Below are 17,393 nucleotides of genomic sequence, written 5' to 3'. Positions count from 1 at the left end.
GTCCCAGGACCCTGGAATCACTACCTGAGCCAAAGGCAGTCACTTAACCAACTGAGCCACCGAGGCATCCCAATAAATAAAATCTTTAAAAAAGAAAAGATTTTATTTTTATTTATTTACTTGAAAGAGAGTGCTCAAGCAGGGGAATGGGCAGAGAAAAAGGGAGAAGAAGACTTGGGCTGAGCAGGGAGACTGATGGAGGGCTCAGTCTCAGGACCCAGAGATCATGACCTGAGGCGAAGGCAGACACTTAACCAACTGAGCCACCCAGGCACCTGGACTGATTTTTTTTTTTAATTACTTGAATATAACAAATGGTGTATACATGAGGTGGGCAAAAGTATTCGAAGTAATTAGTTCTCTTGGTAACCTACTATCAAGAGCAGAATGGGCAGCCACCTGGCTCCACTCTTGTCCCTGCTCTGCCCTCTCCTACGCCTTTAGAAGCTGATTCATGCCTCCTGGACTCATACTGCTGCTAGAGAGAAGCACGGTAGGCTCCGGATTTTGCAATCACTCTGACTTCTTTGCTTTCCTCCTTTGTCTATTGGAGGGCTCTGTCTGGACACTAAGGATGTTGCCAAAACTCATCTATTTCCACCGTCTGCCCCGTAGGACAGCTTAGGTGGACCACACTTAGTTGGTCAGGGGTAGGGATAGCAAACTCGAAAGACAAAGACCACTTTTGCAAGAACAGAAAACAGACAGAAAATTTTAATATAAGAAAGAGTGCAATGCATGTTTTGAGAGAGGTTAAGAGGAGTACTTTGTCAATTCACTAAAGGGAAAAAACCCTCAATGTGCAGTTGGGATAAGAAGTAAAGAAAAAGGGAGAGTGAATAATAGACACGAACAGGCTCCCCGTCCCTAATTTCAGCACCCACATTTACAGACCAGAACGAAATGCACAGAGTATATCTAGATCCTGTCATACTAGTTGTCTCTCAAGAACAATGTACAATAAACATGGATGTTAAAATCTCAAAATCAATACTATGGAATTAAATTTAACAATTCATTACAAGTATATTAGTCTTCAGTATAGTAGAATTCATGCTGGTGGACAGGGACAATATTAGGAAAACTGTTAATATAATGTATTACACCCATAGGCCAAACTGGGACAAACAAATTATTTCAATAGCACTGAAAGACAGCTGGTAATGTTCAATTCCCCATTGTTGATGTTTAAAAACTAGAACTCAAAGGATTTCCTTAATATGATTTTTACCCAACTCAAGTCAGCCATTGCCTTCATACTTAACAACAACACAGTTACTGCCTTTATAATCAGGAACAAACCACAGCCAGCTAGCATCACCAGTATTATTTAACACTATCTGGAAAGTTCTGGCCTTGCGTGTGGTAGAAAGTCAAAGACTTCATTTCAAATACGTAAACATTAAACCTCTGTAACTGTTTTAGAAACAACAAACAATCAAAATTTCCAATAGTAGGGAATGGTTAAGAAATTAGTTTTCATTCTTATTCCAGAAATTATGAACTCACTCAAATATTAAACATGTTTCAAGAGTTTCTTATGATAGAACAAAATACATAATTATCACCTCAACTTCATAAAATAAATGCTATTGACCCTTGAACAACACAGGTTAGGGGCACCAACCCTCTATGTAGTCAAAAATCCATGTGTAACTTTCGACTTGCCAAAAATTTAATTACTAATAGCTTGCTGTTGACCTTACCTATAACAGTCAACACATATTTTGTATGTTATATATATTATATACTGTCTTCTTTCAGTAAAGTTAGCTAGAGAAAAAAGTATTAAGAAAATCATAAGAAAAATTCATTTATAGTACTGTACTGTATTGAAAAAAAAAATCCATGTATAGGCAGACCCGTACAGTTCCAATCCATGTTGTTCAAAGCCAACTGCAATTGTAACTACATGCACCCACACACAGAAAAAATGGAAAATTATAATGTCTTGAGAGGAATTAAACAATGCCATTATAGGCTTTTTTTGGTGCATTAGGGAATTTTGTATTTTCTTCTTTACAGTCTTCATTTTTTCCAAATACATCACAAATAATTAGAAAAAAATACAAGTTATTTGAAAGGAGGAGCACATTAGAATAAGCCTGTATTTCATCCTTGTTTATTATCCCAAGAAATAGCCATCCTTCTAAATGTCAGTTTGCAAGCCGGAGGCCAGCAGATCTAAACAAGGTCGAACTCCAAGGCAGTGAGGGAGGCCCCATCTGTCTTATGCTTTTCTATCTCCAGCACCTCGCAAAACACCCAGAAGTAACATGCTCATGAGACATATTGGTTGATTGTGTGTTTGTTTCGTAATCAATTAAATAGGCATGTACAACACAGGTCTGGAATAAACCAATTTTATTTCAGAACTAGCTCTGCTTCCTGACATACTGTATGTTTGGACATTCAGAAGGAATCTAGTTTCATTTGAACAGAAAGAGGTCCTGTAGAAATAGCAACAATGATTGCATTATGCTATTCATTAGAAATTAGCCTTTGCCGGATTACAGGTTGAGAGACCTTCTCACCATTAGTATTTGCTTGACTTAAGTTGAACAGGTGTCATGCAGTCATTGGTGACACGGCAGTCGCATTAATTTCTGAAACGCTACATCAGAATTCATAGGCTTTGCCATTACAATCAGTGGCACCTCTGAGATACTGCTCACAAGTAATGGGATTTCTTTGAAAATTGACTTGGGTGCTTGCAGAGACACTTGGGAAAATACAATCAGTGCACCGAGTGGATCTATCTCTCAGTGAGAAGCTTGGTAAGAAAAACAATTTAGACTGTGGGGAGAGACCTCATTATGCCACCTGGACTCTGAAAAGCAGCAAACCCAGGAAATGGGGTCTTTGATTCACTGCAGAATGTTTAATGAGAAACTTGTTCCTTTTTGGGCAAACTGTTGAAACGGGGGAGTACAGGATTTTATCCTTTCTTGGAGGTTAGGATTAGGAGTATCTACTTTAATGATGTTATTGTGAATTTACGGTGACAGAGTTGTGAAGAGGGGCTATCTCTAAGCCCTGACAGAGGAAAGCTTCTGGGATGCTGGAAACATTTCAGGTCTTGATCCGTGTGGTAATGACACAGATTATACCTACATAAACTTTACAAATAAATGTATTAAACTATACGCTGAGCAGTTGTGCAATATGCTATATACGTGAATTACACCTCAATAAAATAAAATGGGAAAAGTACTCTGCAGGCCAAATGCCATCAATTTGCAACCTCTGGCTTGCATAATTACTATAATACCAGTGCTTCCCCTCCCTACAACAATTTGGGTTCAACACATGGCTTCTAAGAAAACAGAATTTTTTTTTCCCTTTTCCAAGTGATAGCCTACAGTGTCACACCTCCTGCTCCCGCTCAAATCACGTGGTGGACAGTTTGCAAAGGTGCCAGAAAGGGACCAGCAAAGGACCCTTTTCCTTTTCATTAATTTAGGCTCATTCAACCACTAGATGGCACATCACACACGTGCAAAACATGCTCAAATAGATCTGTTCTGCCAGAACCATCTGCCGAAGAGTGGCTCCCAGCACACACACACACACACACACACACACACACACACACACACACATCACTCCATCTGTGGGTTACACTCTCCTTTCTAAGAATCTTGCTGAACAATGCAATGATGTCTTTAGCCTGCAGTTATGTCTTCCTGCATGATTCCTGATGAAGATGGATGCCTGCAGGGCTGAGCTGAGCTCCCTGAGATTCGCTGGGGATGTGCAGAAGCACCACTTACCACCCGAACAGATTAGCGTTGATGAGTTATTTTAATGGATGTTTAATGAATCACAAGAATTTATCTTGATGATGCCTTATACTTATTTGTGCTCATGTTTAACTTTAATGGATTCTTCATCTTAAATCATCACAGAAATATTGTATAGACTCTCCAGAGCCAGGGATATATACACGCAGGCACAAGAGGAAAGTTTACAATGGTTTTTTTTTTCTTTAGCAAGAAAGCGCAGTAATCTCATTTTAATATGACTTTAATATTTAAGGACTTATATTCTAAGCATATGCGTGACATCTGCTTTCTCAGGCCTCAGAATTCTGCAAGTCTCCTAATACAGCACAGTATAGAAAGATCTCCCCTGCGTCTCATTTGGGAAAGCTGTAACCAATGCTTCATTTCTTCATTCTCATGACTGACAACTCAAAGTTAATGTTCGTTATCTTTAATATGTAAGGTTAAAGAACATGCTGACTCTTGACTCTAATCTTACTTAAAAAATTCTCCAGTAATTTAGAGGTAGGGCCATATAACGGTGAGTGAGATATTAAAGACCAGAGGCCCAAGTGCTCTCATCGTGTGGATGAGTTATGGGTCGACGTTGATGATGAACCCGGGCCTGACCATGGCAAGCGGCCACAGGATTTGCCTCACTCATTCTCTTCAGCCCCATCAAAGATCTCCATCTGAGCCCTGGGTTGGGGGTTTCTGGAATGATCTGTATAAAATCCACAACAATGACTGGACCTGTGTCTAATATCCAAAGAGAGCCAAAACTGCTTCTCTAGGAGAACTGGGGTCATGGTCTCACTTTGAGCAAAGCTGAATAATGCAAGTGAGCGTAGATTACAAAGTAAAATTTGCTTTATGTCCAAATTAAGGTGTTCTTTACTTCAGAGTTTTTGAATGGTCTTGGTTTTGCTTTCCCAGACAGACTTCAGTATATTTCATAAATGTGCATTTCTCTGGCATATATTTTCCTTTGGACCTACCCAAAACATAAATGAAACACAGATTTGACCTAAAGACGGTCCAAGAATCTGCTGGCATGTTTTACTTCTTTTAAAGCAGATGCTGATAGAAAAGCATTTAAAATTGACTCTGAGGGGCGCCCGGGTGGCTCAGTGGGTTAAAGCCTCTGCCTTCGGCTCGGGTCATGGTCTCAGGGTCCTGGGATGGAGCCCCGCGTTGGGCTCTCTGCTTAGCGGGGGAGCCTGCTTCCTCCTCTCTCTGCCTGCCTCTCTGCCTACTTGTGATCTGTCTGTCAAATAAGTAAATAAATAAATCTTTAAAAAATAAAAAAATAAAATTGACTCTGAACAGAAATGTTGGGTACTTAACACCTGAAAAAAAAAGTCTCATAATTAATTTACTGTGATAAGTAACCCCTCTCTGGTTTTCCTAAGGTAATAAAAGCTCCCGGCCTAAACAGTCATCTTTGTCAAGTGTTGGGTAGTCAAGGGTACAAAGGCTTAAAACCACGCTTGTAATTTCCTTTTAACAAGACAGCCCCCCCCAGCAGCTCAGGCTTCTGTAAGACACTATTGTTTGTTGGCAAGGTTTTTAGGATAGCTCTGGGTAGCTTGTAGCTTGGGTACCTAATTATTTTGGACAACAGACTCATGAAGTCTGTAGCAGTCAGAGAAATAATTTCTCTAACGTGAAGCTAAAGTTGAACACGGATGAACCATCCATCTTTCATTTGGCAATGGACATAACCAGTATTGCTATATTCCCATCTGGATACGACACGGTGGGGTCAATTCATTTATTTTTACTTTTCGGTCCTAGCCTAGCCAGACTTAAGAATCAGTCACTTATACTCTTGTAAGTGGGGACTTCCTGGCTGGGGAAGCTCTTTTTCTGAAAATTAGCCATTGCCCTCTTGGTGCTCCCTTGTGTCTGCCTGAATTCCCAACTCCTCCATGGCTGGTCTGCATGTCTGTGTTACTCATCTGCCAATCTGAGTCGCTTCTAGCCAAGGCCAAGTTCTTTAGGATGTATCTGCTTCCAGCACGTTTATTTTCAACCCTCTGCCCAGCTCTTTGTTGCCTTTATGCCCCTTAAGACAGACTTTTGCCTGGTTCTCTATAGCTCTTTTTTACTAACTACTGTGTGTTGAGCACTGTGCCATACATATTACACATACTGTTTCACTTAGTCTTTTCAACATCCCTGTGAGATCCCTGTATAGTGGGAATACTTATACTAGTTAGGATTTATTGAGCATTAACTATATGCCAGGAAATGGGCTCAGGCTTCACATGGGCTCATTTAATCCTAATTATTTTTTTGAAGTATCTATTTTACAGATAAAGAAACTGAAACACAAGGAATATAAATAACTGTGTCAAGGTCAGATCTAGGAGGTGCGGGCCAGCTGGGATTTGAACCTGCCTGATTACTGGTCTGGGCCTTCAGGCCCTATTATTCTTACAGTCTTTATTTAGCTCCCCCAGATCTTTCCTTAGTCCTTCACCCTTCGCCCGGGCATAGGGCCAACCACTGCCATGTTACTACAGGGAAAGTACACAGACACACCTGCTCTTTTAACATTTGTGTTTCCTGTGGCCTGTCATTCCCTGCTCTTTTTTTCCTCTCCTTTTTTTTTTTTTAACCTCCTTTTTTTCCTGCTCCTTTTTTAACCTCTTGGGTGCATCATCTGCTTTCTGTTCCATACAGGTCCCATACTTTCTGTACCATAACAGGTCCCTCTTGCTTAAATGACATACTTAGTTTATTTAACTGGTTTTCCCACGTGGCCCACCCCATTCAAACCTTAAATCCTGATGGAATAATGATCTGACTGGACATCATATAATGCCTTTCACTATTACTCTGTCATGTATCTGAGATATTCAAGATATAAAAGCAAAGGTCTTGCTCTAAAAATGGGAGAAAGGGGGAGATGCTTTGTGCCTGCTCGACAGGCAGACATCTAAGAGTCTCAGATTCCAGGAAATCATTCTTCCAGTTTTCTGAAAGAGTCTAAAACCATCACCCCACCACCACAGGGTTAGGATGGACCAGGCTCTGAAACTTCCCCAAACCTGCCCACTCTTTCCCCCTAAGGGCTGCTTCTTGCTCAGGTCCCTTGTAGGGACCATTCCTTGCAGGACCAGTGACAGGGAAGCACCCCAGGCCGAGGTGGAGTAGGAGACTCAGGACTGCTAGCCATGGGCTCCCTGCTGTTTTCTCCCATTTCCCTTCCCCTGGGGGCTCTGAACAGTACTTGCTGTAGCAGTGAGAGAAAACAAAGGCCACATGCATATGACGGTGGGACTCTAGGTTGTGAGATTCTGTTTTACCTTCAAAGTTTCTGAGTCTAATCAATTAAGTCAAAGTAGAAAAGCCTGATCATTCTTAGAGTTCACTGAACTTATCCTGTGGGGACCCAACTGGGTTCTGGTAGGATGTGCAGTGGGAAGGTCTTAGTGGCCTTGCGGGAAGATGTCCTTTCCAGGGTGGCTGTTTACAGCAGGAACACAGGCTGCTGGAGTTACCTGCTTCTTGGGAATGAGTATCTCCCATTCTGGTTTTCCATTTCAGGTAGTGGCTAGGACCTGGGGTCATTTGTATTTTCGCATTAGCTTTTTAAATAGCAACCTCTGTGCGGGAAGGGCTTTTAGGTCAGAGGAGTCTGCAGTGTGCTAGGCCTGTGGTTATTCCCTTGACCGCAGCCCACGCGGGTGATGTGGTCTGCACTTTCCCTGGAGAATGACATGAAGAACACAGCCCCATATTCATGCCTATGTGCTGGGATTTTGATGTGGAGATTTAAAATGAGCATCTCCAGAGATAAATGGTGAAAAAGCATCAGTAAGATATGTCACCATCTAGTCAAGTGAATGATTTGGGAGAGCCTGGATAATAGGAATACTTCCACTGGAAAGATGTTCCAAGAAATTTCATGTTTATTAGATTTAGTCTCATGAATAACCTATAAAGTTAGTGGGTCAGATATGATACTGCCTTTTTGGTCAGGAGACCAGGATCTCAAAAGCTTATTTAATTATACAAAGTCACAATACTGGAGTGTTTTGTTTCGTTTTGCTTTTAAGGCTTATTTATTTGAGAGAGAGGGAGAGAGAGATGTGTTGAGGAGCAGAGGGAAGGGAGACAGAATCCCAAGCAGACTCTGCGCTAAGCCACAGAGGCCGAGATCATGACCTGAGCTGAAACGCAAGAGTCAGACGCTCAACCAACTGTACCATCCAGGTGCCCTGTTTTTAATTTAAACACATATCTCTTGTTCTCCTTCTCTTTTTTGAAATTTATCAAACAGAGGATATGTATTCTTCATAAAACCTTGAACCCCAAAGAGCTAACAGGGAGGATCAGAGGACATCATGTTTGGGCTGGCAGGCTAGCAAGACAAGGAGGAATGCTGTCCTTCTGCCTCTTAAAAATCCCTTGAGAAGGTTCCAGTAGAGTCTTGACTTAGGGAGAATCTCCATATTAATTATTCAGGGATCCAACTCTCCCCATTTTGTTGAGAAGCTTGAAGAGAGTCGGTGTTATCTTAGAAACTATGTGTGTACCACAACTATCAGAACTTCCCATCAGCCCTACCTTCATCTGCCTAGAAGCCTGGTTGTGAGATCTTACTGTCTTATCAAGAAGTTTTCCCAGAGTAGTGAATCAGATAATAGGTTAATCTGAATCCGTTGAAAAAAAAAAATCTCAAAACGGACAAAGTATTAATTGTATATTTTTAAAGAAAAATAGACATGCATCCTCTCGCCCTTTAAGAAAAACAGGCCCTCTCTCCTAGCAGGCACCTACTGGCTGATAGGTCCAAAAAGTAAGTTAAAGATATCTTGCTCCTGAAAAAGAGATCCTCTCTCCTCCTTCCTTCCTGACATCCTTATTCTCACATCTCATGCCTTCTTAGCTCTGAGACTCTGACCATAACTACTTCTAACCTTCTGGACCACATATTTTTGTATGGTCCCTTCAGTGTTTGATGCCTGGTTTCCCAACTCTCTGGAAAACTCTGGCTTACATGATGGTCCTTGCTGTAGGTGTCCTGGTCCTGACTGCCACCTACTCCTCCCCACACTAAGCCATGCCAACTCCTTCCCCTTGCCTGTAGGTAGAGAGGGAGAGTAGAGGCAGGGCTTGGGGGAGAGAGGAATGAAGGGCATAGTCTCTGACTCCTACCTAGGTTGTATGAAATCTCACTTCTAGTATCTGTGTGTGTGGGAACATGATTTGATATGTGGCATTTCTATACATGTAATTAGTCACATTGTACTGGATTCTAATGACCTCAACTCTGGGAAGTGTTACCAGCACATTTTTTAAAAAATCTCTTTCTGTTTTTATTTAAATGCTGCTAGGATTCCATCTTTAATGTGTCTTTGGGAAATATTCCTGAAAATTTCAGAAATGCTGCTGCAAAGAGACAATGTATCACAGGCCTGCAGTGTTGAGGGACACTGCACTGTGTTATCTGGCTGGAAAATGAAACAAAGAATTGCCTCCCTAGAGTAAATCGGAGTTGGTAAGAGGCTGTTGGAAGTTGGAAGTTGGAAGAGGCTGAAAATCAAGGAAAACAAGCAAATAACTGCTCTCTATCCCCCACATAAGAGGAAGGGGGAGGAAAAGGAAAAAAAAAAAACAACCCTCTAGTGGAGTGAATGAAGAGATTTAGACAAGAAAAATTTGCTTTTGCAGGCCTCAAAAGTTTGAAAGAAAAATAACAAATAAGAAACTATATGCATTGAACAAGAACAAGGCAATTGGTGAACAAAAGCACTTATTATAATCATAGCATTCTGGCTAAAAAGTAATTGAAATAATGTAAACTATCAGACTCACTTCGGTAGAATGGACAAGTTGGGGAGTGTGGGTGGGAAGCGTGCTTCCACAGAAAGGGATGAACAGCATGGAGTATTATCTCTGAACTGTAAGTCAGAACAGCTGGATTCTATGTTCAGTCTTGATTCACTGGTGCTACGATGTTGGGAGTCTTTTTTTTTTTTTTTTTTGGTCCCCCAAACCTAAGATTCCTCATCTACAAAATAAAGACCTTGGATAAGACGATTACAGAAGGTTCTTTAAACTCTAACATAAATACCCATACAAATTCTTATGTTTTTAGATGTACCTAAAATTTTACTTTTTCTGATTATCTTCTCCATGAATAAGAGAGCCCACGTGTATAGATGCATTCTTCTCAAGTGAATCACATTCATTTTTCTGAATTTAAAACCGGACAACGAAGGTCAAGAAAGCAGGAAAGGTTTGGTTTTGCTTTACTTCTGGAAATACGGGGGTGGTGGTGGTGGGGAATAGGAAAGTAGAAAACCAGGCAAAATGTATAAAACCTCATCTTTAGGAAGGGACCGATGAAGGGCTTAAGGCCTTGAGAAACTGTCATATTTACAAAGTCAAACCTCTGCATACTGGTTCTAGGCTTCTGAAATAGCGGGGGCAGCCCTAGCTTTCGGCACTGAGGCATTTTAATCAGAATGCAAGGGCTCCAGGAATTCCTTAGAAAACACGAGGCTAAGCCTTGTCATGGTTGCCAGCGTCGTGCCCGTTCCTTGCTCGCACACCCTCAGTCATTCCTCGTGGAACCAGGCAGTCAGGGACACACATGGCTAGGCATGACTTGTCCCTGGAAATATACCCACAGCCCTGGGCTCACATTCTTGTCCAAGCCAGCAGGGCTGGAAGCTACCAACAACTGGCTGTACGATGTTGCTCTCTTTAGTTTTCAATCTGTGTGAAAGACTTGAGTCATAAACTCTATAACTTGATGCCACTGGACACACACCAGGGTCAAAACCAATATTCTTACCTTTTCCCCTCTATGATCACTATATTCCTCTATTTTATGTTCAATACAAAAAAAATGACATCTCTGAAATTAATCAGACATCCTGGGTCTCCTTTCACAAACCCATGCAACTATATCCCTGAGAGGGATTTTTAAGATGGATAAGATTAAGTATCTATACTCAAAGAACTTACAAATAAGCATAGGAGAAAAACAAATGCATTGATTGTTAGGGTAGAGTATCTTATAACACACATTCCGGGCAAAGGGACTATTTTGAGCAAAGGCTTCTAGAGCTTGAAAAAGCAAAGAGTGTACACAAGGAATCATGAATAGTTAAACTGTACCTGAAAGGCAGTTGTGAGAGAAGGAGCGTTAGTTGGCATGATTTAGTGGAAGGTCTTTCTTGCTGGGAAGAGAAATTTGAACTTCGAGTGGAAAACAAGGGAATGTCTTGGATGATTTGGGGGTGGGGGGTGGGTGGGACTGGATTAAGGCCTTGCTTTAGGAAGAATCTTATAAAAACTGTGTTTGGGCTGATGGCTTCCCTGAGGAGAGAGAGGGTATGTGGGGATGCTGGGCAGGACGCTACCACAGAGATCTTGGTAAAAGGACATTGGGTCTCAGAAACAAGAGGAAGGGAGAGAATGGCATCTTTGAGAAACACTGCGGCTCTTCAGAAACAATGCCCAGTGGCTGGAGCTCATGGAAACGAGCACTCCAGAATAGTGCATAGTAGTGGGAGAGAAGGAGGAATAGGAAGAATGAGGTTTTTCATATGAGGAAAAAGCCCTGATTTATTTATTGAAACAAGACTGGCTCACATTGGAGAGTCTACACCCTATCAACCAGCAGTGCTCCGTGTTTTAGGACAGTGATCTGTGATGCCAGACCACACATCCTAAGCCACATCCTGAGTCCTGTTCTCTTTAGGAAGGTGATCAACTCATTTGTAACAACAGGTGATTAGTATCATGGTAAGCAGTAAGCTTCCCATCCATATTAAAGCCCCCAGATTCTTTTAAGCTGATACTTATTGCTGGGACCTCACCAGGTGTGTTGGCCATTAGTATCAGTTTTGAGGTAATCAGGTTTTCTGATCAGGGTCACTGCTATCATTGATATTCAGCTGAGTAGGACCTGTCTTTTGCATAACATGGAGGCAAGCAAAGGTAGCAAGGGAAGCTTGGTTAATTATTCAAGAGAATTAAGGGGAATTAATTTTATTTTTATTAAGTTATTTTAATTTAATTAATTTATTAATTTATTTTATTTTTATTAAGTTCGTACTCTATGCCCCATACTGGCCCCCACTATGGGGGCGGGGTCTATATTAGTGTGCCTCACAGAATTTATAATCTAGTTGGGAGCAGGGGGTGGAATACAAATTGGCATTCTGTATTTTGTGGGTAGGGTTACAATATGTATCAAAATATGCACATCTCCTGAGTCTATGATTCTGTTTCCAAACATCTGTCCTAAGGAAGTAATTAGGGATTTGTGAAAAGATTCGGCTTTAAGGATGTTCAGTTAAATATTATTTATAACAGCACACTACTTGGAACATCCTAAATAATGTCCCAAAATAGGGCGCTCATAAATAAACAATGACCTTTTCCTAGGATGAAACACTCTGTAGCCAATAAAATTATGTAATAGAAGAACATTAATGAAATAGAAAAATTGCTTATGGTACAATGTTAAATGAGAAAAGCAAAGCTATAAAACACAGTGTGCAGAATGATCCCATTTTGGTAAGGAAAAAAGATGTAATTTTAAGCCCACGAAATGTTAGAAACAAAGATACCAAATTTCGAATAGCGGTTATCTCAGAAATATGGGACTGGGTTTTTTTCCCCCCTTCTTTGTGGTTTTTCAGATCCCATAAAATTTCTATAACAGATATTGAACTGTAATGTGTACAGAATCACATACATAAATTTAGTTTAAGTTAAAATTGAGAAAACCATAGGAGAATGATGATCGATAGCTAAGTGCTAACAAAAGCCACTGAAGGTCTTAACTGGGGCAGAGAGGGCAGATTTTCACAGAGCCACGTGGATTTCCCCAAAAGCCACCTCCACGGAGTCTCAGAGCACAGAGGGGCAGCCTTGCTCCACAAAGGCCCAGGTTCCAGCTCCGGACGAGGAGATAGGCATGGGCAGCCCTCATTTGTGGTGGCACCAGCTGCTGCCCCCGGCCCCCTCAGGCTGGTGGTCTTCGTGTGAGTGGGAGAAAGGGTGCTTTCTGGGCGTAATGAGGAGGAGTGAGGCCAAGAAAGAGAAGGAGACCCCATCGGGGCCAGAGTCCCTCCCTCTCTGGGAGGGGCTGTTTACAGTGCTCACTCCAGGGACAGAGGCTTTTAATACATGTGAGCAAACCAGGCACCTCTCTTGATTCACTCATTGTCATGGGTGGGGGGATCCTGAGAGGGTAGAGGGGTCAACTTAAACACACATCATTAGCACATGTGATCACTTCTGTCCCTGCCATATGGGTTTGTTGGTATGTGTGGAGCTACTGTTGTCAACTATGAAACCCACCTGGCCTCTGTACTCACCTTCTGTTACTTTCTTATCTCACGGTTTTGTGAAAAAATGCATTTTGCGAGACATGGGAGAGCTCCTGGAAACCATGGGTACAACACCTGCACGATCTTGTCTTGAGGGGCGGGGGAAACAGGCAAGAGTGGAGAAGGGGAGAGAAGGGGGAACGATGGAGGAAGAGTGGATGGCTGGGGAAGGAAGCCCGAGAGGAGCGAGAGCACCCTGGAGGCATTACTCGTGTCTGTATCTTGCATGAAGGCTAGGCCTTGCACAAACTCAGCCTGACATTTAATACCGCCACACTTCTGGGATTAAATGTTACACTAATAAAAAGAGAGCCACAAGACAAATAGTTATGCCTTCGAACACGGGAGAGAGAAGTGCCTGTACAAAGCTCAGGGCCTGGCCGCTGAGAGCTCCTTTCCCGGCCCGCTGTCATTGTCAGGATGGGAACTGGCCTGCTGTGACCTGGTGGCTGGCAAACTCAGAGCAGGTGCGTATTCAGACAATTCACCGAGGAAGGAAGCGATGTGAAGCCTTTGCCTTGGAGAGAGGGAAGGCGCCATGCAGCCAGCCCGGGAGCCCTCCTGGTCTGACTCCAGAGGCCCCCTCTCTGCGAGGGCGTGCGGACTCAGGAGCTGGAGAGCAAAGAGTTCTGCAGACATCCCCACTGCCAACAACGCATCAAAGTAGTGGCCCCAGGCATAGTGGTTTTATTTGGTGTAAGACTCATCTTCAAATACTTAAAAGACAGTATACAGAGGGTGTGTGTGTGGAAGGGGGTGGAATTCAACTAAAAGGCAAAACAATCACGTCACTGAAAGGACAAGATACTCTATCTGTTCCTGCCAGTTTGAGTGTTTCATCGTGCTTATCCATTCACCCTCAAGTACTGCTTCCCAGAGTCCCTGATCAAGAAGAGTGCTTATGGTCAACAGACTGAATAAGGAAGCTTCCGCTCCCACAGACAGAATAGCCACGGCCACACCTTAAATCACAGAGGAAGCTTCCCTGTGTGTACAGGGCCTAGCCTCCCTACCCCGCAGAGGGTTTAAGGGGCATCCGGGTAACATCTGAGGTAACTTTCACTCAAAGACATCATAGAGGCTGATGAGGCAAGTGTCACATCCTCAGGGGAAAAGTGGGCAAAGGACATGAACGGACAGCTCACAAAAGCAACACAAACACAAATGGCTTAGGAAAATGGGTGAACTGTCCCACTGTGTTTATAATCCAATACACACAGCATTAAAACAAGATATATGTACACCAGGTTTTGGGGCCGATGTATCATGGTGTCTGCAGCTTACTTGCAGGGGACTCGGCAAATGCCAGAGAAATTCAGTGTGTGTAAAGAAATGTCAGGGGTCATGCAGGTGCTAACAGTTGATGGATGCAGGTGAGTATACGAGTATTCGTTGTGTTTTTTCAGATGTGCTATGAGTTTGAACAATTCAGACTAACACATTTATTAAAAGAGGTAAGATTTAAGCTATCACCAAATGTGTATAAAAAAAGAACATAAACCACTGTGTTTCCAAACCTAAAGTGAAACAACACTCACATGTGGCCAGTCAGGGCATAAGTTGGTGAACTCTTTCTAGAAAATCTGGCTATACATATAAAGAATTTTTTTATTAGATTTATTTATTTGAGAGAGAAAACCAGCATTGGGGAAGGGCAGAGAGAGAGAGAGAGAGAGAAAGAAAGTGAGAGAGAGAGAGAGAGAGAGAGAGAGAGAAGCAGATTCCCTGCTGAGCAGGGAGCCTGATGAGGGGCTCTATCCCAGGACCCAGACATCATGACCTGAGCTGAAGGCAGATGCTTAACCGACTGAGCCACCCAGGCACCCCTAAAGTATATTTTTATTTTTATTTTTTAAGATTTTACTTATTTTTTTGAGAGACAGAGTAAGAGAGAGAACATGAGAGTGGGGTGAGAGGCAGAGAGAGAAGCAGAATCCCCGCTGAGCAGGGAGCCAGATGTGGGACTCGATCCCCAGTCTCCAGGATCGTGAACTGAGCTGAAGGCAGACAGTCAACCCACTGAGCCACCCAGGCACCCCTTAAGTATATTTTCAAATGGTTCTTTACCCTCATAAACTTACTCCTGTAATTATCTTTTTCTTTAAAGAAATAAGTTAACAAATTTAAGTTATGTCCATGTACTACTGTTTTTAATGGCAAAAAACCCTCCCACAAATAAATGGTTAAAAATGTATATTTGTATGGTGGAATGTTATTCATACATTAAAATCCTATCTTCTGGGCGCCTGGGTGGCTCAGCGGGTTAAGCCGCTGCCTTCGGCTCAGGTCATGATCCCAGGGTCCTGGGATCGAGCCCCGCATCGGGCTCTCTGCTCAGTAGGGAGCCTGCTTCTTCCTCTCTCTCTGCCTGCCTCTCTGCCTACTTGTGATCTCTCTCTGTCAAATGAATAAATAAAAATCTTTAAAAAAAATAAAAAAAATAAATAAAAAAAATCCTATCTTCTATCTGATGACATGGGAAAATCCTAACAATGTAATGAAAGTGAAAAAAAATTAAAATTATACATAGTATGATCCCTAATTTTTTTTTTTAAGATTTTATTTATTTATTTGACAGACAGAGATCACAAGTAGGCAGAGAGGCAGGCAGAGAGAGAGAGAGAGAAGATGAAGCAGGCTCCCTGCGGAGCAGACAGCCCGATGTGGGGCTTGATCCCAGGACCCTGGGATCATGACCTGGGCCGAAGGCAGAGGCTTTAACCCACTGAGCCACCGAGGCGCCCCATGATCCCTAATTTTCATATATCTACATTTTATACACACATGTATAATAGGAATTAGAAAGAATATTCAAAAGTATTCACATTGGCTACTTCTGATTCTAGGATTTAAAATAAAACATTGTCTATATTTTACAAATATATGCATTATTGTCATAATTAGAAAAAACACTTGTAAATTTTTTTTCAAGGTGATTATATAAGAAAATATCCTTTCAAGGTAGTTCAAAAGCACCTATTTACGTTTCACAGTTAGAGGGGGAAGAGGCAAAGCTGAGTCTTCAGGACCTGAGCTGGACACCGTAAGCAATGCCCAGGGTATACAGATGGTGTAGAATGTGGACGGGAGCCACAGCTGTTGGTTTTAGGGTTCAGTCCTGATGAGTTAGTATCCTTAGCATGGCATTCCTGATGGTACTGAGAAAACAAATCCGAGAAGAAAAATCCCAGGAAGCCAGAAAGGTTTATTATTATCAGATTATTGTGCTCAGTTCTTCTTAGACTGAGATCAGGCTTGGAACCTGATGGTGGAGGGATGAGCTTCCAAGTGCGAGTCTGTTCGGGGGCCCCCAACGTTAAGGGGAAGAGTCTGGGGTGAAGCCTACAACACGTGTTTGGCAAATACCTTTTTTTTTTTAATAGATATTTTTGGTTAATGGATAAACATGCATATGATTTCTGGAGTATGTATTTTCCAGAGTTTGGACAATGGAGAACACTGATTGAGAAGGCTCAAAATCAGTTTTGAATTAGGATGGGGTTTTTCAAAGCAAAACCAATCCCCCATCATCTGTAGAATCTAGAAACCTGGTTTCTCCACCGTGTGCTGTGTACTTCAAGCATGAAAAGTACGGATGGCCATGGCCAGCCTCCAGAGACTAATAAGTTCAATGGTCTGGGGTTGAGCCTGGGAGCTGGTATCCTTAATATGTTCCTGGATGACTTCAATGGGTAAGCAAGTTTGGGAACCAATTTGGGAGGCTTTTTTTTTCTTTTGTTCTCTATCTCCCTTCTATACTTGTTTTTTTAAAAACCTATAAACAATTCTGAATAACTTTTTATGATCCATTTCTGCTCTCAGTAGACATGATGATTATGGGTCATTTGTGATTATGTGGGGCTGAATGATATTTACCAGGCCATGCATGAAATGTAAATTTTGTTCTCCTCCCCTATGTTAATTAATGAGGATAGAGTCCTGAGTATAAGAATTCCCAATGTTTGAGTTTCAAACTACCCCAACTCGGAGATACTCAAGGACCTCACTCTTTGTAGCTCCTTGCTTATCCTTCAAAGGATAAGCTTAACCTTCTAAGATTGTATAGGAATTGTCCTCTGAAGAGAACATGAGTTTGTACACTCATCAGACAACAAACAGAGCCCGATGCAGAGTGGGGAGAGTTTCTATATGGGTGGATGAAAAAGCCCAAAGTCAGAAAAGATGATGGTGTTTTTATCCTTGCCCACATAGAATTCATATCAAAAACGATTCCCAATCGCAAAACCAGGTAAGAAAATTCCTA

General features: G+C 42.0%; 1 protein-coding gene across 2 annotated transcripts in view; it reads right to left on the bottom strand.

The window, feature by feature from the left end:
* The window catches only part of CERS6 (ceramide synthase 6), a 325,099-nt gene that overhangs the window by 9,864 nt on the left and 297,842 nt on the right, over positions 1-17,393 (bottom strand). The gene's annotated exons all lie outside the window — the stretch shown is intronic.

Source organism: Lutra lutra, chromosome 3, assembly GCF_902655055.1.
Source record: "Lutra lutra chromosome 3, mLutLut1.2, whole genome shotgun sequence".
In the NCBI taxonomy this organism is placed as follows: domain Eukaryota; kingdom Metazoa; phylum Chordata; class Mammalia; order Carnivora; family Mustelidae; genus Lutra; species Lutra lutra.
Note: the sequence above shows the minus strand (reverse complement) of the source record. Positions and strands in the feature narration are given on the sequence as shown.